The sequence below is a fragment of the Oryx dammah genome, unplaced genomic scaffold (genome assembly GCF_014754425.2).
Source record: "Oryx dammah isolate SB20612 unplaced genomic scaffold, SCBI_Odam_1.1 HiC_scaffold_23, whole genome shotgun sequence".
NCBI classification, from domain to species: domain Eukaryota; kingdom Metazoa; phylum Chordata; class Mammalia; order Artiodactyla; family Bovidae; genus Oryx; species Oryx dammah.
Genome location: NW_024070207.1, coordinates 35,788,698 through 35,811,017, shown reverse-complemented (window position 1 = coordinate 35,811,017; position 22,320 = coordinate 35,788,698). Strand labels below are relative to the sequence as shown.

General features: G+C 40.0%; 1 protein-coding gene across 3 annotated transcripts in view; it reads left to right on the top strand.

The window, feature by feature from the left end:
* Positions 1-22,320, top strand: part of ENOX2 (ecto-NOX disulfide-thiol exchanger 2) — a 188,727-nt gene that overhangs the window by 5,110 nt on the left and 161,297 nt on the right. For all 3 annotated transcript variants that reach the window (XM_040265252.1, XM_040265251.1, XM_040265250.1), the window contains exons 2-3: positions 929-1,008; positions 13,861-14,004. The gene's annotated coding sequence lies outside the window, so the exon portion shown is untranslated. The remainder of the gene's footprint in view (positions 1-928; positions 1,009-13,860; positions 14,005-22,320) is intronic.

Genomic DNA, 22,320 nt, shown 5'->3' with positions numbered 1-22,320 from the left:
TTTTTTTTTTTTTTGAAAAAGCCTCTGTCTACTTCTGTGGAGAGAGCTTTTGGGGATTAGGAAACATTTCACTGAAGAAGTCACACTTGAGCAGGGTTTTGAACACCACCACCACCAAAGACTTAAATAGATATTTCTCCAAAGAAGGTATACAAATGGCCAACAAGTATATGAAAAGGTGCTCAGCATCACTAATCATTAGGGTAATGCAAATGAAAACTATGAGATATTATTTTATACCTATGAGGATGGATATTATAAAAAACAAAGAGAAGTATTAGCAAGGATGTAGAATGATCAGAACCCTTGTACTCTGTTGCAGCTGCTATGGAAAATGTATGGTGGTTCCTCAAAAAATTAGAAATAGAACTACCATATGATCCAGCAATCCCACTTGTATTTATCTGAATAAATTGAAATCGGTATGCTGAAAAGATATTAGCACTCCAACATTGTGAAGCATTATTTGCAATAGCCAAGATATGGAAACAACCTAAACATCCAAACGAATGAAGAAAGAAAGCATGGTATATACATATAATAGAATATTATTATTCAACTTAAAAAAAAAGAAAATGCTTCAATATGCAAGAATATGGATAAAGCTTGAAGATGTTATGCTAAATGAAATAAACCAGCCACAGAAGGTCACATATTGCATGATTCTACCTGTATGAGATATCTAAAATAGTCAAACTCATAGAACTAGAGAGTATAATGGTAGCTGCCATAGCTGAGTGGCAGCGGAAATGGAAAATTGCTAATCAACAGTCAAAAAGTTTGAACTATGCAAGATGAATAAATTCTAGAGATCATGCCTATAATTAACAATACCATATTGTACACTTAAAATTTTGTTAAGAAGGTAGAGCTCGTGTTAAGTGTTACTACCACAATAAAATAAAGTGTTGTTTGTTTTTTTTTAAAGCAGTACAGAGGCAGAAAAAGGAATAGCATGTTTGAGGAATCTGAGAAGTTTTGTATGAATGAATTAAAGCATACTTGGGGGTAAGTGGCAAGAGATGAAGCTGATGCAGTAATTTGGCCCAAATTTTCTGTGTATTTATTTGCCCTCCTTTCTGGTTGCATTTTTTTTTTTTTAAGGAACAAAACTCTGTCTTTTCAAGTCCTAAAACCCTAGGGCCTAGAATACTGCCAAGTACACAAAATTCTTTGAATGTATTGGATGAATAAGGAGAGAGGCTGTCTGTCAACATTGTTAGATTGATTCTTGCGTTCCAACATGTATTGAATACATCAGTTGGACTCTAGAACGGAGCAAAATTAAGATCTTACTTATTCTTTTATACAACAACACCAAGACTTGTTTCAAACACAGATTAGTTTTTTTTCGCATTGTTTTCTCAGGGAGATTCTACCTTTCTCCTCAGCTGTTGTTTAGTCACTAAGTCATGTCTGACTCTTTTGCAACCCTGTGCACTATAGCCCGCCAGGCTCCTCTGTCCATGGAATTCTCCAAGAAGACTGGAGTGAATTGCCATTTCCTTCTCCAGGGGATCTTCCCGACCCAGGGATTGAACCTGCGTCTCCTGCACTGCAGGCAGATTCTTTACCACTGAGCCATCTGGGAAACCCTTTTCTCCTCAGTAGTAGGTCTGATTTCAGCCCAGGGATCTCTCTAAAGCAGTTAATCACTTGTCAACACCCTATACTGATGCTCCTGAGGTGAAGTTGTTATAGAGGAGGTATGGATCTATAGAGATGTGTTAACATATTACAGGAAGCTCTGTTTCCTCCCATATGTTTAATTTCACAGCCAACAACAGGGTTGTTTATCATACATTCTTGAAAAACTGGTTCAAATGAGGATCAAATATTAGGAATACAGAAATCACAACTCCAGAACATTAATGATACAGCATAGCCAAATTAATGGTGTAGGGGAAAGGAGAGATGTTAATATTTTTTGAATGTGTAAGTGAAGGTTTACTGTATTTATGTAGTTCTATATTTAGGGAAGCTAAATCACAAACTCATCATTGGTTAATTAGAAGGTAATTAAAATTGTAGCACAGTGATTGGATAAATAGTTAATGAAGGCTAGATGAATGAATAAAGGAAATCTGGTGAAATTAGTGTGTACATTTGGGGAAGAGCAAAGATACAAATGTTATTCGTACAGTGCATCAGTCTTAACAGATAACCAATATCCTTCTAGTATTAATTGATAAAATTAATTCTCCAAAGACTAAAGGAGTTTTCGCTCTCATTCTCCCCTTCAAAGTATCCTACACAGAAATGCAGATTTATCTGACTGCTACTTCAATTTTCACTCATTTACAGCCTGTGAAATTGTTTTGTGGAACTTTGTTTACAACTTATTTACTGGCGTCTTAAGAATCTGTTAGAGTGAATTGGCGCATGTGCTAACTATTCCTACAGAACAAGCTGGCTCAGCCTAGGCTCCTGACCAGATCCAGCTGACTAGCTAGTTTTCAAAACCAGTGGAGTGGTTTCTGCAGAGAGAACTGTGCTTGCTTTTGATAATTACCTCAGCTTTATAAAATCAATCAGCCTGAAGGGAAGACCTCATTACAGATCTGACAAGATAGACTCCAATTTCAATACTGGAACAACTCTCTGCCCTCAGGCCTGAAATCCACAATTATTTATTTTATTTAGAAAGAGACACCCATAATATAGCACCTCTGGGCACGTTCTCAGGCAAGTATTAAACAGATAACCTAATGGTCAGTATGTTAGCAACCTGCCCTTTTCCCGTCACTCAAGAAGAAAATTGGCCAACAGGAATTGCAGCATGGCCTAGAGCCAGCTCAAAGCAGACACTGATGAATCACCACCTTTCTAATCCTCCACTCCCAAAGATGGAGAGAGAAGGGTAGTTGCAAGTTCCCAGGGCTAAACTAGAGAAAAATAAGACTTTTCTCTTCTTGGTTTCTCTGAAGACTGCCAGACTTTATCCTAAGGAAAATGATAGATAGCCTGTCTACCATCTGTCACTTTGAACTGTTCTATCAAATCAACATTTTTTGAACTTTGTTTTCATTGAGGAATGTGATTTTTCTGTTTCCCAAGCCTTAAATTGAACAGGGGAAAAAGAGTCCTGAAGCGTTCTTCTTCTTGAAGTTAGAAATATGTATTTTGCTTTCCTGCTCACAGAATTCAAACATCTTAACAGATTTAGTTCAGACTTTTCACAAATAATTCACCTTTACCAGGCCTGGGAGATGTCAGCCTCACAGGAAAAGCACAAAGCATTGGAAAATATGGATTTAGAGAGAAATGGACCTTCTCTATTCCAGCTCTGGTGTTACTGTTAGCAGTGTTCTAATAATACACCCACCACTTGAAAGTGAGCACTGATTAAAGCTTTGGGAGGAGGCATTTCAGCTATAAGGGGGAAAATATGGTTCTTTCATGATGGAAAGTTCAAGGTGGTGGCAAATATGGTCTCCTTTCCTAAAAATAGGATAAGCACAGAGCAATCACTGACTGTACTGTGTTGTACTTGGTCACTCAGTCATGACTCTTTTCAACCCTAGCAGCCTGCCAGGCTCCTCTGTCCATGGGGACTCTCCAGGCAATACTGGAGTGGGTTGCCATGCCCTCCTCCAGAGGATCTTCCCAACCCAGGGACCCAACCCAGGTCTCCCACATTGCAGGCAGATTCTTTACCAACTGAGCCACCAGGGAAGCCCAAGAATACTGGAGTGGGTAGCCTACCCCTTCTCCAGGGGATCTTCCCTATCCAGGAATCAAACCTGGGTCTCCTGCATTGCAGGCAGATTCTTTACCAGCTGAGCTACTACTCCCAGCATTATGTATTAGTGTTTTTACCTTGATGGCTGTATATTATCTGAAAAAGAGGTTTATAACATGAATGCAAAGCTAATATCTTCTAAGCCATAAATAGGATATAGTGTGATGGCCTAAGTAGCCACACTATTCAAATTTTGGGATAAATGCCTGTAAATCCCCAGTTGAGTTAGAAGAAGGGAGCTCACACTTATTTAGTGTCTGATATGTGATAGACCTTAGACATACATCCTTTCCTTTAATTTTCCTCACTTCCCTCTAAGAGGAGTCATTATCATCCCCATTCTCTAGTATAGAAATGATCTCAGAGAAATCAAATGACTTGTTTTATACCCCTTTAAGTGGCACACCTAGTATGTAGAATATATGGATTTGAATCCAGGTCTGACTCTAGAGCAGCATGTAAGATTTTCAGTGATGATGGAGATACTTTATACTGTACTGTGCAATACAGAAGCCACTAGCCACATGTGGCTATTGAGTACTTTAAATGTGGCTAGTGCAACTGAGGAACTGAGCTTTTTATTTTAATTCACTTAAACTTCTCTTTCAACGGTTATATCTGTTTAACGGTTCTTGTGTTAGATGGTACATCTCTAGGGATTGCCTTGACTGCAGTTTGTAAAGCAGGAATCTGTAACCTGGTGTCCATAGACATATTAAGAGAAGATCCATATATGGCGTTTCTATTATAGCGTTTTCTTATAAAGAGGTCTTAGTTGGTAGAAGGACTGTTTTGCTTCTTGGAAAGGGAAAGTGAAGTTATGCAGAGTCGTATTCAGGAGTACAGTGTATGATAGATAGTCTATTACCACTCCCCAGAGTCATCAGGGATCCTAGGATAGAGGGGATATGCTGCTGCTGCTGCTGCTAAGTCGCTTCAGGCGTATCCGACTCTGTGCGACCCCATAGATGGTAGCCCACTAGGCTCCCCCGTCCCTGGGATTCTCCAGGCAAGAACATTGGAGTGGGTTGCCATTTCCTTCTCCTATGCATGAAAGTGAAAAGTGAATGTGAAGTCACTCAGTCGAGTCCAACTCTTCGCGACCCCATGGACTGCAGCCCACCAGGCTCCTTGTCCATGGGATTTTCCAGGCAAGAGTACTGGAGTGGGTAGAGGGGATATGAGGAATGCTGAACTAACTCCCCAAACCATATTTCTTTCTCCTTTCATAACAGCCCTAGCAGCCAGTTGCTTGGCATCTAGGGTAGGCAACACAACTATTGTACCCAAAACTGTAGCTGAGTTCAGTTCTGTACATATTTCTGGAGTCTGTATAATATTGTACAAGGCACCATGCCAGGCATTTTGAATAAGGAGAGATTTTAAAATATGACTGGGGCATAAAGCCTGTCCTCATAGAGTTTACAACTTAGTGGTGATGTGCTAAGGCAGGAGGGAAAGGAGACTAAGACAAATACTCAGAGAACTATAACACAAGTCATGTATAGAAAGAGTGCAGATTAAGACCTGAGGAAGGTCAGAATGGTGTTTATTAGTAATACTGCTTATTAGCTGTGTGACCTTGGGAAATTAAAGTTCTGTAAGTTTACCTTTCTTTGTTGTAAATGGGAATAATAACTAGAAAATAGAAGAGTGGGATAAAGAATATAAGGTAGGACACATTCTTTTTTTAATTTCAATTTATTTGAATTAGAGGCTAATTACTTTACAATATCATGGTGGTTTTTGCCACACATTGACATGAATCAGCCACAGGTGTACATGTATCCCCCCATCCCGAACCCCCCTCCCACCTTCCTCCCACCCCACCCCTCTGGGTTGTCCCAGAGCACCAGCTTTGAGTGCCCTGCTTCATGCATCGAACTTGCACTGATCATCTGTTTCACATATGGTAATATACATGTTTCAATGCTATTCTCTCAAATCATTCCACCCTCGCCTTCTCCCACAGAGTCCAAAAGTCTGTTCTTTATATCCGTGTCTCTTTTGCTGTCTTGCATATAGGGCTGTCATTACCATCTTTCTAAATTTCATATATATGCGTTAATATACTGTATTGGTGTTTCTCTTTCTGACTTACTTCACTCTGTATAATAGGCTCAAGTTTCATCCACCTCATTAGAACTGCTTCAAATGTGTTCTTTTTTAAATAGCTGAGTAATATTCCATTGTGTGTATGTTCCACAACTTCCTTATCCATTTGTCTGCTGATGGACATCTAGGTTGCTTCCATGTCCTAGCTGTTGCACATTCTTTACAGTCAGTGAATGGTGGTTTCCCTGGTGGCCCTGCCCCATTGCTGTGTATGTATTGGGTTGGGTGGAAGTGGATGGGAGAAGGCATCATGAAGGAAATAGCATCTGAGATAAACCTGAAAGGAAGGATAGTCTTTTGAAGGTTAGGAATCAGGAGGTAGGTGGAGAAGCACTGTGAGCCAAAACTGTGGAAGTAGGAAAGAACTGGAATGATTCAGTGAATGCTGCTGCTGCTACTAAGTCACTTCAGTCGTGTCTGACTCTGTGCGACCCCATAGACGGTAGCCCACCAGGCTCCCCCGTCCCTGGGATTCTTCAGGCAAGAACACTGGAGTGGGTTGCCATTTCCTTCTCCAATGCATGAAAGTGAAAAGTGAAAGTGAAGTCGCTCAGTCATGTCCGACTCTTAGCGACCCCATGGACTGCAGCCCACCAGGCTCCTCATCCATGGGATTTTCCAGGCAAGAGTACTGGAGTGGGGTGCCATTGCCTTCGCCATCAGTGAATGATACGTAGTCCCATTTTGCTAGAGTGTCAGCCTTTTCTACCTAAACTGTGATACCCCACACTAGCAGGATCAGCATCACCTGGGAACTTGTTAGAAAAGCAGAATACAACCCAGACTTATTGAATCAAAATCTGCATTCTAACAAGATCCCTGGGGAACATGTGTGACCATTAGAGTTCAGGAAGTGTTGGAATAGAGAACAAGCTGGGGCATCATAGGAGACAAGGCTCAGAGTGGCAGGGCCTTATTAGGAAGGACTTGACCAAGGAGTTTGGGGAGTCATTAAAACATGCTTGGAGGATCACCGTCCTTAAAAATCCACCTGTCATCTGCATCACACCTTGAAAAAGGTGACTTAAGCATCATTTTGGCTCTGAAAGTGCTTATGCTCACCACCATGCACGTAGGCTCCTTAGCAGAAGAGGACTTTGGCCATTTTCTTTCTCCTTGCTTCTCCATTCCCTTCACTTTCCCATTCATCTTTTACAGCTACCCTTGCTTCAGCTAAACCAGTTATATAGAATATTGAAGTCTCAAACTTGACAAAGTAGGTTTCATTTGTTTGACATCAGCTAAGACCTGGAGCTGAGAAATGTTCATTTGTTTTGGCTGCTAACCTCTGTGGCTGGAGTGTGATATTGCAGTCCAAATCTTTTTAGAAATTGTAAATATTCCCTCAGAAGTAGCAGGTAGAATTGCTGGGTAGCAAGAGTTTAAAATGTGGAGTCTGAGGTTTTTAGGCCACAACTAAGGAAGGAGGAGAGGCTCCTAGGGATGGATAAATCCTACAAAAGCACCTGCCAGCACCTCAAAGGCCTGGCTATTATTCTACCCCCTTACTTCAAGAATTTTAAATTAAAAAGTAATTTGGAGACCCTCTTTCCCCCTTTACCATGGAGTCCCATATCTGATTTTAAACTGAAGTCAATTGGAAAATAGGACTCAGGTTACATAAATTTGTTTTATGCACAAATTAGCTATAATGCTCCTTTTGCCAAAAAGTGATATTCTGTTTTTTCAACATTGATGTCTGTCTGGAGATTGCCTCCTTGAATTGAATTTACTAGATTTCTCAAGACCTGACCATTTTCTTTTAAAGAGAACTAGTCCAGAGTAGAATTGTATTTCTTTTTGCTAAGGTTGAACCACCTTAAGTCTGTGGGCTGCAGCTGCAAATGGGAAGTGGCAGGGACCCACAGGGTCACATTTTGGTGCTGTAACCTAGGGCAATCATTAAAAGTGTTAGATTGCTTCAAGAAGGTTAGTCCTAATTTGACCTGATAGTAGAAAGCTCTGTAAAGTAAATTGTGGCAGTGACTATTACAGCAGCTGGGCACAAAGAGATCATTGATCTTCTTTGAGGAGAATCATGGAAATTCTTCAGTGCTTTCCACAAAGCCCAGAAATCATTTGCATCTGTATTGCAGACATCATTGCATGTGAACTCCTTGACCTGCTGACTGGACAATTCACTGGGAACCACACTTCATTCCAAGATGTTTCATCCCCTGGTTCCATTGGATAATAAATGTCATTCTACAAGGACCTCCTCCCCATCCTTCCACAATATGTGTACTTTCTAAAGTGGCCTCATATGTGTTATGAAGTCAGAGAATCTATATTTTGACATGACATGAGCAACAGCTGTCTAAACCTGTCAACCTGGTTTTAGATGAGATTACATTACCACATGGACTTGTTTAATTGTGAACTTAAGGTAAAATAGCAGAAATCTATAACACTGGTATTTATTATCTATTTTCCTTTATCAATCCATGCTTCCTTTTAGACAAACTGTATATTTTGTAGACTTAGGCGATGAGGAGACAAGATGGGAGGAGAAATGAATGAGCAAGGATCAAAGTTTTACTAACATTATCCTCAGGAATGAAAGGTCAAATGCTATGAGAAATTTATAAGACTTTAGAACATATTTTGTTCTTTTAATTGTTGGTGACTCCCTCATTTGTTTTTCTTTCAGTGATTATCAGTAGAGTCCATAAAAAGTTAGACATGTCATATGCTCATTTTAGGGGCATTAAGCAAGTTAACAATTGAACACAATGTATCACTAGTGGTAAAGAACCTGCCTGCAATGCAGGAGACATAAGAGATGCGGGTTCAATTCCTGGATTGGGAAGATCCCCTGGAGGAGGGCATGGCAACCCACTCCAGTATTCTTGCCTGGAGAATACCCATGTACAGAGGAGCCTGGCAGACTATGGTCCATAGGGTCGCAAAGAGTTGGACACAGCTGAAGTGACTCAGCACACACGCACACTCGTATCCTACTTCACACACAGTTTGGGAGAGATGAAAAGAACCCTCCAAACAGAATAAGTGATAGCTTTTTAAAAGGTAAGGAAAGCAAGCTGAATTCCTCAGAGCAAAGCAAGGAATGGCCCCCAGGCTAAGAAGTACTCCCTGGATTTAGGCCTGTCAGGATATCTATAGATAAGATTCCTGCTTTGCATAGAAGAATGAACTAGATAGCCCTGAAAGTTTCTTCCTAGGAAATCTGCTGGTTCAGTGGTTAGAACTCTGTGCTTTCACTGCTGTGGGCTGCATGGTGCAGAAAAAGAAAGTTTCTTCCTAATCTAATATTTTCCTAATATGTTTCTTATCTAATAGTTCCATCATGTCTAGAAGAAAAATGGTAGAAATAGTTTCCATAAGAGATTTAAAGATAAATTCTGTAGTTTGGGTGAGAATTAAAATAACATAATTGCTAATATTTTATGTTGAAGCCATAACTGAAATTTCTACAATAAGAATTCTTAAAAATTAAGTGGTGGTGATTTTCCTTCTAGAATTTAGATAGTTTTAATGGGGCTATTTTATTTAAAATAGCACTCTCAAAGTGGATTGGGCTTTCCTGGTTGCTCAGATGGTAAAGACTCCACCTGCAATGCAGGAGACTCTGGGTTGGGAAGATCCCCTGGAAAAGAGAATGGCTAGCTACCCGCTCCAGTATTCTTGTCCAGAGAATCCCATGGATGGAGGAGCCTGGCAGGCTACAGTCCATGGTGTTGCAAAGGGTTGGACACAACTGAGTGACTAACACACACACTCAAAGTAGATCACGTATACATGACACAGAAAAGGTCCTAAAAGTACCTATTGATTTACTGATTTATAGGTTGATTTAATGCCACTTAAAGGAGGAATGCAACAGTACAATAAGAGTAGCTAAGAAGCGCTAGTGTCATAGGAATTTGCTATGTCTATAGCTTTTGTTCTTGAACTACAAATCTTTGGAGACTGTATTGGATTTTGGATAATGTAAAATGTGGATTTGTATTCAATGGATGAGCCTTCTGGGTGGGATGTCTCTCCTTGATATGAGATCTTTTTCTATAAGTAACAAGGCTGAGATGGTGTGCTACATTATCAGAATTTTCATATACTTGAATCATTTATGAGGTGGATACACAGAAAGTACTAGAAATCTCAGTCTTATTCAGTGCCAAACAAAAATCTGTACATTAGTACAGGGAACAAAATACTTAAGTCCTTAAAGTTATCATCTGGGAGTAAATAAAAGGGAAGAACGATTATAGTCAAATGTCTATGACTAAATTCATTTAATTCATCAGATTTTGTTCTTGGACTCCTTCAGTTTTTAGAAAACAGTACAAACAGCAATAAAAGGTTCAATGATGAAAGTAAGGTATAGCCTTGGAGGGCAAATTCAGACCAATCTCCTCACATTCTATGTCAAAAATTCAAGACATTATAAATGGAAATTAGCAGTTAATATTTACTGAGCATCTGCTATATGCCAGAGGTGATGCAGAATGTTCCACATACATGATGTCACATAATCTTATTTTTAACAGTCCCATGAGTTAGTGTTATTAGCCTCCTTTTACAGCTCATAGTTCTGAAGCTCTGTAAGATCCTCAGTCATCTACTTAATAAGGCAGAAAAATGGACTAATATATTATTCTATGAAATTATCAAATGCAAAAGAAAAAATTCTTCTGATTAACCACTATTAATGAGAACCTCCTAATCCCATGCATTCCTTTCAATCAAGATTTTCAGTTCAGTTCAGTTCAGTCACTCAGTCGTGTCCGACTCTTTGGAACCCCATGAATTGCAGCACACCAGGCCTCCCTGTCCATCACCAACTCCCGGAGTTCACTCAGACTCGCGTCCATCGAGTCAGTGATGCCATCTAGCCATCTCATCCTCGGTCGTCCACTTCTTCTCCTGCCCCCAATCCCTCCCAGCATCAAAGTCTTTTCCAATGAGTCAACTCTTCGCATGAGGTGGCCAAAGTACTGGAGTTTCAGCTTTAGCATCATTCCTTCCAAAGAAATCCCAGGATTGATCTCCTTCAGAATGGACTGGTTGGATCTCCTTTGCAGTCCAAGGGACTCTCAAGAGTCTTCTCCAACACCACAGTTCAAAAGCATCAAGATTTTACCATCCTGTAATATAGTATTCAAATGATGGAGATGCATTTGAAATTTAATTATTTTAAGTAATATTGATATAATCAGCATCAGAACTTTTAAACTGTGTCATTAATTCTTTATTCTAACTACATGAGTTCATAGAATGAGTCGGCTACCCCACCCTATTGAGAATTCATTCCTTCAACACTCACTATGTGCCAGGCATGGTGCTAAGCACCAAGATGCTAGAGATATGGCTATAGGAGAGAAAGAGAGACAGATCCTCCTTAGAAGAGCTACTTACAAACTTCAAACTTGCCGGGGAAAAGTTTGTTTTAATTTAACCTCTGAGCCACCAGGGAAGCCCTAGAATATATATATGTTTGCTTATCTTTGCAACAGCCCTGTGAAGTGTTATCATTCCCCTTTTACACATTATGAAGGTAAGACTAAGGGCAATCACATAAATTGCCAGAAGCTACCCAGATAGGACTTCCCTGGTAGCTCAGCTGGTAAAGAATCTGCCTGCAATGCAGGAGACCCTGGTTTGATTCCTGGGTCAGGAAGATTCCCCCGGAGAAGGGATAGCCTACCCACTCCAGTATTTATGGGCTTCCTTGGAGGCTCAGATGGTAAAGAATCTGCCTGCAATGCGGGAGACCTGGGTTCAATCCCTGAATTGGGAAGATCCCCTGGAGGAGAACATAGCAATCCAGTCCAGTATTCTGGAGAATCCCCATGGACAGACGAGTCTGATGGGCTACAGTCCATGTGGTTGCCGAGAGTCGGACACGACTGAGCGACTAAGCACAGCACACCCAGATAGTAAATGATAGAGCCAGGATTTGAACCCCAATCTCTCAGGCTTCGAAGCATATATTGTTTCCACTATAATATTCTATCTTCCATGGAACTTGCTTTGATCAGCCTGATATCGCAGAAAGAAATACCAAGAAAAGTCTCAGAATAGTACACTAATCATATAGGACTCTGTGACTATTCAAGTGTAAGAAATACATTCATTTGTAAATTATATAAAAACTAATCTTCTTTGAAAATAGTCTTGGTCATGATCTGAATGTTTTCTAGTGTTAGTGTTAGGTGCTCAGTTGTGTCCGACTCTTTGTGACCCCGTGGACTGTAACCCACCAGGCTTCTCTGTCCATGGCGTTCTCCAGGCAACACTACTGGAGTGTGTTGCCACTTCCTTGTCCTGGTGATCTTCCCAAACCAGGAATTGAATCTGGGTCTCCTGCATTGTAGCTAGATTCTTTACAGTCTGAGCCAGATAGCAATTGGTGTTTGTTTCTTTAGTTCTGGTCATGGTAGGGATTTAATAGGACATGGATAGGATGCAGTGAATGGTTGAGTTAAGATACAGAAGCAAGTTTTTATTTTTTTTGCTTAGTTACTCAGATGATGTAAAGGAAAATGTTTGACAAGTCCCAGAAGACATTTTAATGGAGGTGTTCCAAGTGGAATCTGATTGCAGAATAAATGGTATTTGTTCCATGGGCTGAAAACAGCATAGAGATACTTTTCATTAAAAACAAGAATGTGAAGCCATTTTGTTAGCACCTTAACATTCATTTTACTGAAATTTGGTTGACCTTTAGCTGACTGGATTCCAAATTTTCATTGACATTTTACAACATTTCCTTAAAAATTGTACAGCTGTGGGCTATAGAAAAATTGACAGTTAAAGAGTGAGCCATAGCAAGCCAACTTGATTCCTCTTTTGATAGGATTAGAGGACCAGTAGATAAAAGACTTAGGAAAGATCACCTAACTTTGGATTTTTAACAAAGCTCTTGATTCCACATTTCATGAAACTTTAATGGAAACACTTTAAATTCCAGGTGCTGCTGCCAGAGGAGTAAGAAACTATCTCTGTTCACCCCTGACTGAAACATATAAGACTTGGGAATAAAAAATGCCTTTTGCCATTTTATATTGTGCAGTAGCGACTAGTAAAGTGACCATGCTCTGAGATCATTTGAAGAGAATGGGATTAATACTACCCAAACCTGGGTTGTAATTTCCCATCATTCCAACTACTAAATAACTCCCTTGCAAGTTTTATATCTTTGTTTCCTTTTCTGGTTTGTTTATAGTCTTCTTTTTTGGAAATCCTTATATTATTGTTGGCAGTGACTTTAACACCAGGATAGGTGGTCTACAATCCAGGGGGTCACATAGAGTCAGACACAACTGAGTGACTAAGCACACACACACACAATCTAATGTTACATCTGCATCAATTCAACAATCCTTGCAATGAAAGAAAGGAAAAAAATGTCAAGAGATAATCTAAAAAATATGTGACCAAACTTTTCAAAGAAAGAGTAGGTCCATCCATAGCCATATTTAAAGAGGGTCCTAGCTCTTTAGGCTTTCCAGGTGGTGCTAGTGGTAAAGAACCTGCCTCCTACTGCAGGAGATGTAAGAGATGTGGGTTCAATCTCTGGGTCAGGAAGATCCCCTGGAGAAGGAAATGGCAATCCACTCCAGTATTCTTGCCTGGAGAATCCCATGGATAGAGGAGCCTGGAGGGGCTACAGTCCATAGGGTCACAAAGAGTTGGACATGACTGAAGCAACTTAGCACACAGCACTCTCTTTCAGGGAGGTGATAGCCATAATGTTATTTATGGTCATAAACGTTAATTTCCAAGAAACAGGAAGGATCTTACAAATGACAGAGCTGCAGCTCTTACAAAAGACAGAGCCTTATAACCCTATATTTTAATTCTGTGCTTATCAACAAGATCTGTAAAAATGGCAGAGGGCAACTAATTGGCTTTAAGGAATTCACCTATTATTGCCAAGCTTTTAAGATAGACAGTTTCCCTCTAGTGGCTCATACAATAAAACCTAGAGACATCCCAGTCCTTAATGGAGTCTGGATTTTGGCTTTCTTTTTCTTCTTTAGGGTTGAACCAGCTGCCCTTTGACCCTGCCAACAACAACGAGCCCCTGCAGTTTGGTAGTGCCAGTGGCCCTCTGGTCACAGAAGGCCTCATTGAGAATGGAGGGGAGTCAAGCAAGAAAAGAAAGAGAACAAATGCTCCTTCAGGTAAGCTAGGCAATAATCCATGCTCTTAGGCCAGTGCCACTGAGTCAACACTGTCCCAGAGCCTTGTATGGTGGTGGGCACTGGTCTAGGTTTTGTAGGAGCTATAGAAATGAGAAAGAGGCCCCTGCCCTCAAGGAATTCATGGTGGAATAGAGGGAGGAAAAAGCACATACTTAAATAACTCCAATCATAAAAGAGAGTACTGTCAGTGCTGTCGTAAATGTGTAAAAGGGAAGCAAACCTATGGGAGCACAAACAGGGGATGAGTTGCAATCAGCTTTGGGCATCATGGAACACTTCAAAGCAGATGTGGCATCTGTAGCTGGCCCTTGAATGGATAGGCTTAAGACAAGAAGAGATGAATAAAAAACATTCGATTTATGCAGAAAGAATTACATGAGTGAATGATGTCACTGTACATCTTTCTTTGTATGTACAAGTAGTAGGAACCGTCACTTGTACTTCTCATGTGGATAACTGCCTATATTTGCATCTCCCCACCCCACCCCTGTTTCCCCCAGCACACACCATGCCCGCATGTGTTCCATGCCCTCATAGCTCTTAGAACAGCTGATGAACAGATTGTTCGAAATCCTGTATAACAGCTAACTGAATTTTTAGCTTCCCCTGCCAATTACCCCCATCGTTCATGCTCTGTTGGCCTAGTTGCATGTTATATTTCTCCAAAACAAGTTGGGGGTGGGGGGAATGGGAGAACCAGATCTTCACTGATCACTTCAAATATTAAGTGATTAAATATTAAAATATTAATATAAATCTTAAAGTAAGGGAAAATATTTTTAAAATTTCATCTCTTTGTTACTTGGCTATTCGTTTGAAAATAGTATCTGTAATCCATAGAGACTGATCTGAGATTTTAACATAGACCTAATAGACATGTGCATGGGGTTTGGAGTTTTGTTTCATTCTGTTTTTTACTGTTACTTTCACATTCACCTTATAAAATGGAGCATGTTTACAAACATACATCATCATACCTGACTCTGAGATCATAGGTCTTTCTGCTTATAAATCAAGATATTTGTTCAATACAAGTTTGGAAAACAAAAATACAGTAAATCATTAGCTATCTAGAGCCCTCAGGAAAAGTGTGATTTTTGTTTGTTTGTTTGTTTGTTTGTTTTGGAAAGGCATAGTATACAGCTAAGGAAATGGCTTGAGTTGTTATCCTAGCTCTCTTTGTCTGTGGCTGCTGGTGGATTTCTTAACCTCTCTGACTTTCAATTTCTTCAACTGTAATGTTAAAAATGGCACTAAAACCTCTTAAGATTATTAATAGAGTTGAGTGAAATTAGATAAATTGTTTAGCTTGATATCTGCACACACTTCCTCCCTTAATAAATCCCTTCATAAATGTTGCTATTTTGTTATTATATGATAATATTATGAACTTCATTGTTTTAAACATCAATACATTTCACATTTTTAGGTTAACGTGAATACAAATTGTGTCTGTGTAACATCTGTCTTTTTAAGTCATGTATTCAACATAATCTAAACTTTGCTTGACCATTTAAATGCAAAATTCCAGTCATTAGTCATTGTACGGTGATGGACATGAGTTTGAGTAAGCTCTGGGAGTTGGTGATGGACAGGGGAGCCTGGCGTGCTACAGTCCATGGGGTTGCAAAGAGTGAGACATGACTGGGCGACTGAACTGAACTGAACTGTGCTGCAATACTCTATTATACTTTTTTGGGTTTACTAAGGAGTATAAACCTTTTAACTTTAAGCTGTCCTAGACTGTAGTGGCTTTTTAGTTATTACAGCCACATCAGCCCCATTTTATCCACATCCTGTCTCCTTTCTGCAGCCTGCACTCATCTCTAGTTCTCTGACTGTCCCTTCTATAACAGTCTCTTTTCTCCTTCTAATCAGTTACAAACTTAAAAAAAAAAAAACAAGCAAGATCTCCAGGTCTGTGTATTAAATGAATATGTTAAGTAAGAGTTAAATCACCTGTGAGAGAACTTGCTATGGAGAGAGATACAAGATTTAGGGCATCAACTTTAAAACCTCTATTTTGGCTGCTCTGACGCCTTTTTTGATCACCTAGTTTTTCCACTGTGTTCATGGTGAGTGATGTGCTGGTTTAGAATAATACCTCCAGAACACTGGTTAGCTCATGAGGGTGGAGAAAAGGGGCATGTATTAATCTGAATTGTGAACCGACTTTTAAAGAATCGCAGTTTTATTCCTAATGAGCATACTCAGTGAGAGCAAAGTAACTGTTGCAGATATAGGATTTTAGCAGTAGATTATGTTAATCTATAATTAGCAGAATCAATTTGCATTCAAATAATGAATATGGGTAAGCTCTTAAAAAACAGTATGTTCTTAAAAATAGGTGAACTAGGCCCCTGGCAGGCTCTATTATCTCCCTTGCAATCTTTTTCACACTATTTCCTTAGTGAACCCTTTCTTTTAAGTATAATAGTACAGTGGTAACTCCAGCCCAGGTTAAATTACCACAAATTCTAAATTGGTGTAGTCCAGATAAATGATATTTTACTATACAAGGAGTCTCATAATTGTTCAGCTGGCAATCTTATGGTATTATAAATGAGCAGATTGTTTTATAAGGGTATTTCCTTCTATGCAGTTCTAGACAAAAGGAAGAGGGAATATATTTTGTGAGTAGGAACTTCCTGCTTCTTTTATCACCATTGCCTGCATCCTAGCAAGAAGGAAAGCCACGGGCTACCAGCCATTTCAGTTCTAAGCTGAGATACTTTTGCAGCCATTACATTGCTCAACCCTGTGACCTCTTTGAATCAAAACTCTCTCTCTCCCTCTCTACCACTACACGTGATGGAGAGTTCCATGCCTGCAGTTCTGGTTCCTCACTGTACATTCTATTCTTCGTTTCCCACCCCTCATACCTCACCCTTTTCTACAAACTGCCTCTCCCTTTTTATACTAGAATTGATCTCTTAAAGGTCGCCAGCAACCTCCAAATTGTCACAGTCAGTGGCCCTTTGACAAGTCTCAGCTACCTTGACCTGTTTGCTTCATTTCATGTTGTTAACAACCTCACCTTGCTTGAATTCTTTCCACTTCTGCTTTCCTTGGCAATACACTTTGCACATCCCTTTTCCAACTCTTTCAGGCATTCTTTCTCCTTTTCTTCCTGCCTCTGCTTTAAATGAGTATACTATTATCCATGGGCTTCCCTCGTGGCTCAGATGGTAAAGAATCCGCCTGCAATGCAGGAGACCCAGGTTTGATCCCGGGGTGGAGAAGATACCACTCCAGTATTCTTGCTTGGAGAATCTCATGAACAGAGGAGCCTGGCGAGCTACAGTCCATGGGGTTGCAAAGAGTCAGACACAACTGAGCAACTAAGTATGCACGCACTATTATCCACATTTATAGGTAAAGAAATAAAGGATGAATAAACTTTCCTAAGAATGAGCATTTAGCAAGTGGTTTGACTAGACCTGCAACTCCAAAGCTTTTCTCTAACTACTTTCCCAGAAGTATTGTGTCTGTAGATGTTAGGAGTCTGGGTCTGTTACTGAAATGCATAGTAAGCATTGGTGGCACACTAGGGAAAGCTGTGTTTGTTGAGAGTAAGGTGAGCAGCACTTGGATTTGATCATCTCTAGGATCCCTTCAAAGGTGGAGATCCCATTGTCCCTTCTTTTCAGCTACTCCCCCAACAAGTTTTCTGTTTCCACCAAGATTGTCTGCTACCTTGCTCCAAATAGGCAATGGGCCTGCCTACTTCAGGACCTTGCTCATGCCATTTACTTTGCCTCATGCTTGTCCTCTTCTTTCACATGTCAAAATCATTTCCAAGGGACAGCACCTATTACAAGTCATACCTTCTCCAGGAAGCCTTCTGGAGCATCCTAGTTAGAATTATTCACTCATACCTCGGAAACTCCTTGGTCATTATATTCATATGAATCACCTGCCAGTGATTATAGACCACCTTGAACTATTGGCTATCTGTTCATACTAATGTATCTTAACTTTTCAACTCAGTCATCAGCCCCTGCTTGGAAGGGCCCCTGTGCCATATGTTTTTTGGCAGAGATACAGTCTTACATACAATAGATGTTAAAGAAATGTTTGTTGACTGATCAAATATCTGGCAGAAGAATTACTTTCCCTTTGCCTTAGTATTCTCTGTTATTCTCTTGTCACTCACAGGGTAGACCTGTGCACAAGCTAGGTACTCAGTATCTAACGTTGATTAACTGACTGCCTCACTCGTCCCTAAAGATCAGACTGCAGACGTTCATGAGATTATATCCCAGGAGCAACCACACATTGAATCTGTGTGCTTGTGAAACAGATACTGACCCTAATGGAATCTTTTCCTCTTAACTGGATGAAATTTCACGTGTGCCCAAGGGAAACTGACAGCTGGAATTTGGGTGTCCTGTCCCAACTCCTCTGTGAAGTAGATCCATAACCTGAATTATATATTAGTGTGTATTTGGCCATAAACTCTTTCGATGTGGATCTGGCTGCTTTACACTCTTAAGGTGAGTTCATAATTCTTCAGTGTGTTTGCTCTCAAATTTCACCTTTTTCCCATGGAAATGTTTCCTGGTGATGCTGCAGCTGCACAGATTTTCTAAGATTGTGGTGAGTCCACTTATTCACATGGTTCTCTATGGCCAAAGAGTTAGAAACATTTTAAACCCTTGTCAAATTGTAGTGCCAAGTTCCTATCCAGGAGATACCAGCTGTCTCCTGGTTTGAGATCCACCTGGATTTGTAGAAGCAGAAATACCAACCCTTTTCGCAAATACTTCCACTGAAGTGGAAGAATCTATGAGTCAGGAAGGCCAACCAGATGCTGACTAAAATAAAATGCGCTGTTTTAAGCACAAACATCACAGTACACTGGCATTCTAATAAGATGCCAGCTCATTGAAAGAGTGGGCAACTAACTTGGGGATAATTATGATACCAGAATGATCATCCAGATGTGGACATAGTCCTGCCTCTATTGCCTTCCGTCATAGTTCTGTATTGAAAGATAGGTTTGCATTTAATTATGTGATGCCTAATACTGGCAAAAATAAGCAATTTTGCCAAAGTTCATGTGAATGATAAATAGCTCAGTATGAAAAGAAGGGCCTTCAACCATTTTCCATTTGCAATGACTGAACCCTAAGAGTACAAGTTTTCCAGGAAGACCCTTCAGTTCAATGATAATTTGCATCGATATTGTGATTCTTTCTCTTAATATATTTTCATATTCATTTCACTTTCCAGATGAGGTGCTAATAACCAGAGAGGAGACATAACTTGGACTGAGATGGAGTGGTATCACCAGGAATGTTAAGATATTCTAAGGACCTCCAGACAGTTTCTAAACTTGATCATAGACTCCTAACTCAGTTCTCATGGTTTCCTTTAGAATTCCTAGAAGTTAGAATGAGACTTGACAATATAAAAGACAGTGAAGAGTTCCAGCACTGCCAAGACTAAATTAACAAGGAGAGGTTCAGTCAGACATAAAGAAGAACTATGTTGGAATGAGTTATCAGAGGAAGTTGTTTAAGCCTGCTTGGAAAATAAATATAAAAATGGGATCAACACTCATCTGCCTGAGAGTACTTTTGTTCCTTTCTTACCTAGAAGAGGGGCAATGAACCAGGAAACTTTTTAATGACACTTTCAGCGCTTTGATTTACCTCAGCCTCACAAGGCTAAGACTTTTATTTCATATGTACTTTGAAGTCCACAAATGAAAGCATTGATTGTTTTTAAAGAGAGAAAATGCCACCATTTTATATCTTGGTGTGTGGTATTTCTAGCATGTCAGCTGAATTATTATATTGCCAAAGGCAAGAAGAGCCTATTGTTCCTTGAGATGGAATTAAAATAAGAAAAAGAGTAGACTAATAGCCCTACTCAATTTCTTTAGTCCTTTGGATGTTTTTATCTGGTTCCAGTTTCAAAAAATAAAGCCGTATCTTGATAACTAGGGGATCAAAAAGTAAGCTGTCTTCTTTCTCAGTTCTGATAGAAACTCAGTGTGAAATTTTTCATCTTCAAGGACTGTCCAGAGGAGGGGAGATTGAGCGTGGCACAGAAGACGCAAGATAGAAAAGTGCAAAAACTCTCTTAACTTGCTCCAACCATCTGAATAGCTTTGGAATGATTTTGTGACTTCTTTGTACCTCCTAAGTTCTCTCACAGACCTGAAGTATGAGTCAGCCTCATGTGTTGGTAATATAGACGCTAATGATATAGGTGTTGAGTCATAGTATTTCAGAGTTGAAGGCAGTCTTGTCTAACTCCATCATTTTCACAAATGAAGAAACTGAAAGCCAGAGAAGGGACTTTTCTAAAGTCATGTGATTAATTATGAATAGTAGCAGAACCAGAACTGCTTATTACCAGACCTTTATAATCATTTCAAGTTGGCTAGGACTATGGCATGTGATTGATTCATTTGTATTGAAGCAAGTTTATCTGTGAACTAGAGGAGCTGCCTTCCTCCATGCTAGTAGTATCAATATTGCATGATTTGTAGCAAGCTAATGCAGTGGTATATAGGTCCCATATCTGTTCTGTTTGCCACACAGGGAAGGGCCCTTTGATCTCAAACTAGAAAAATAGTTTGAATCTGGGAAACACCTATGAGGAAATTGCTTTTGTAGAGCTACAAGTCCAGCAGCTCAGCAAATCACAGAAGCAGCTCTTTGTGACACCTGCTTACTCGGCAGGGAACAGTTTGTTTCCCCCATCCCAGCCTACCCTACGGCCACTACATCCAAATAGGAAAAAATTTCATAATCGTGTTTTATCTGTTATTTAAGCTTTGTTGCTTAATTTTGTCTAGAGGATCTCTTTCAATTTCTCAATTTTGAAGGTAAAGACTTGTCTAAAAAAATCAGTTTTAGGTCAGTAAAATCCAATTTCATAGTAAAAGGATTCTTGGATTTGGAAAGGTTGTTTCTCTCCTGTTAGCTTAGTGAAGTCATCAAAGCAAGTGTTGTTCTTGACTTTGAGGTTTATATGGGCCTCCGTGGCCTCAGTGGCCTGAGAGAGAAATAAGCATACTTAGACATGTTATATGAAGAATACTGAAGACTGTGAGTTTAGTACTCAATTTGCCACTTGCAAGTCTTTGGACCTAGGGAAAATCACAGAAACCTTTTCCAGTTGCTACTTCTGTTAAATGGGAAAAGTGTTTTGAAAACTATCAGATACTACTTGTATAGTTGCTACTACTGCTGCTTGTCAAGTTTGCGAGTGTGAGTGCTCTGCTCCTTTCAATTCTGAGTCAAACTGAGAGCAAACACGAAAGCCACTTGAGGAACAAAATATAGTATCAACTTTATTATAAGTAAAACTATAAGAACATGACTTGGCCTAAGGCCTAATGAAGCTTCCTACTGTCTCCTGCTCCAAATCTCTACGTTGATACTCACCAATAGGGAAGATCTGGAGAAGGCAGTGGCACCCCACTCCAGTACTCTTGCCTGGAAAATCCCATGGATGGAGGAGCCTGGTAGGCTGCAGTCTATGGGATCACAAAGAGTCGGACACGACTGAGCGACTTCACTTTCACTTTTCACTTTCACGCGTTGGAGAAGGAAATGGCAACCCACTCCAGTATTCTTGCCTGGAGAATCCCAGGGATGGGGGATCCTGGTGGGCTGCTGTCTATGGGGTCGCACAGAGTTGGACACAACTGAAGCGACTTAGCAGCAGGAGCAGCAGATAGGGAAGATTGAGTCAGCAGAACAGACCATTTACCTTATCATTGTCATTGAGAATGATACCCTAGGTCACAATTCAGTGGAAGCTAGAAATTAAGAGCAAGATGGGCCTCTGGGCCTGCCAACTGGAAAACAGTACCTGTGCCCTAAGTGCTGCTCACTTTAGAAGAGAGAAAGGGTCATGTTCAACTTGAGGACATTTTGACCCAAGAGCCAGAATGAAGAGGTTAAGCCAGAAATGAGCACTTATTTTTATTCTAATCTTACTAATCAGATAAGTGGATGTTCCTCCTGTGCCAAAGAGCAAGCAAGGGTGGAGAGAAAGCCCAGAGAAGTTTCTATAGTACTGTCTGTCCTCTCTCACAAGTAGAATGGATGTTCTCTCCTCCCCATGGAATGATGCCAAGTGTGATGAGAACCTCCACCATTTGCAGATAAATATGACTTTGGATTTTTCTATTTTCAGAATTTTTTTAACCAGGGGAAACTAGCAATGACAAACCATTGCAAGGTACAAAAAAACAGGGTTGTTCTAGCACCATGTGTTATGTTTAGATTTTTACTTCTCCGTACATAAAGTCAAGACAAATTCCAGATGGAA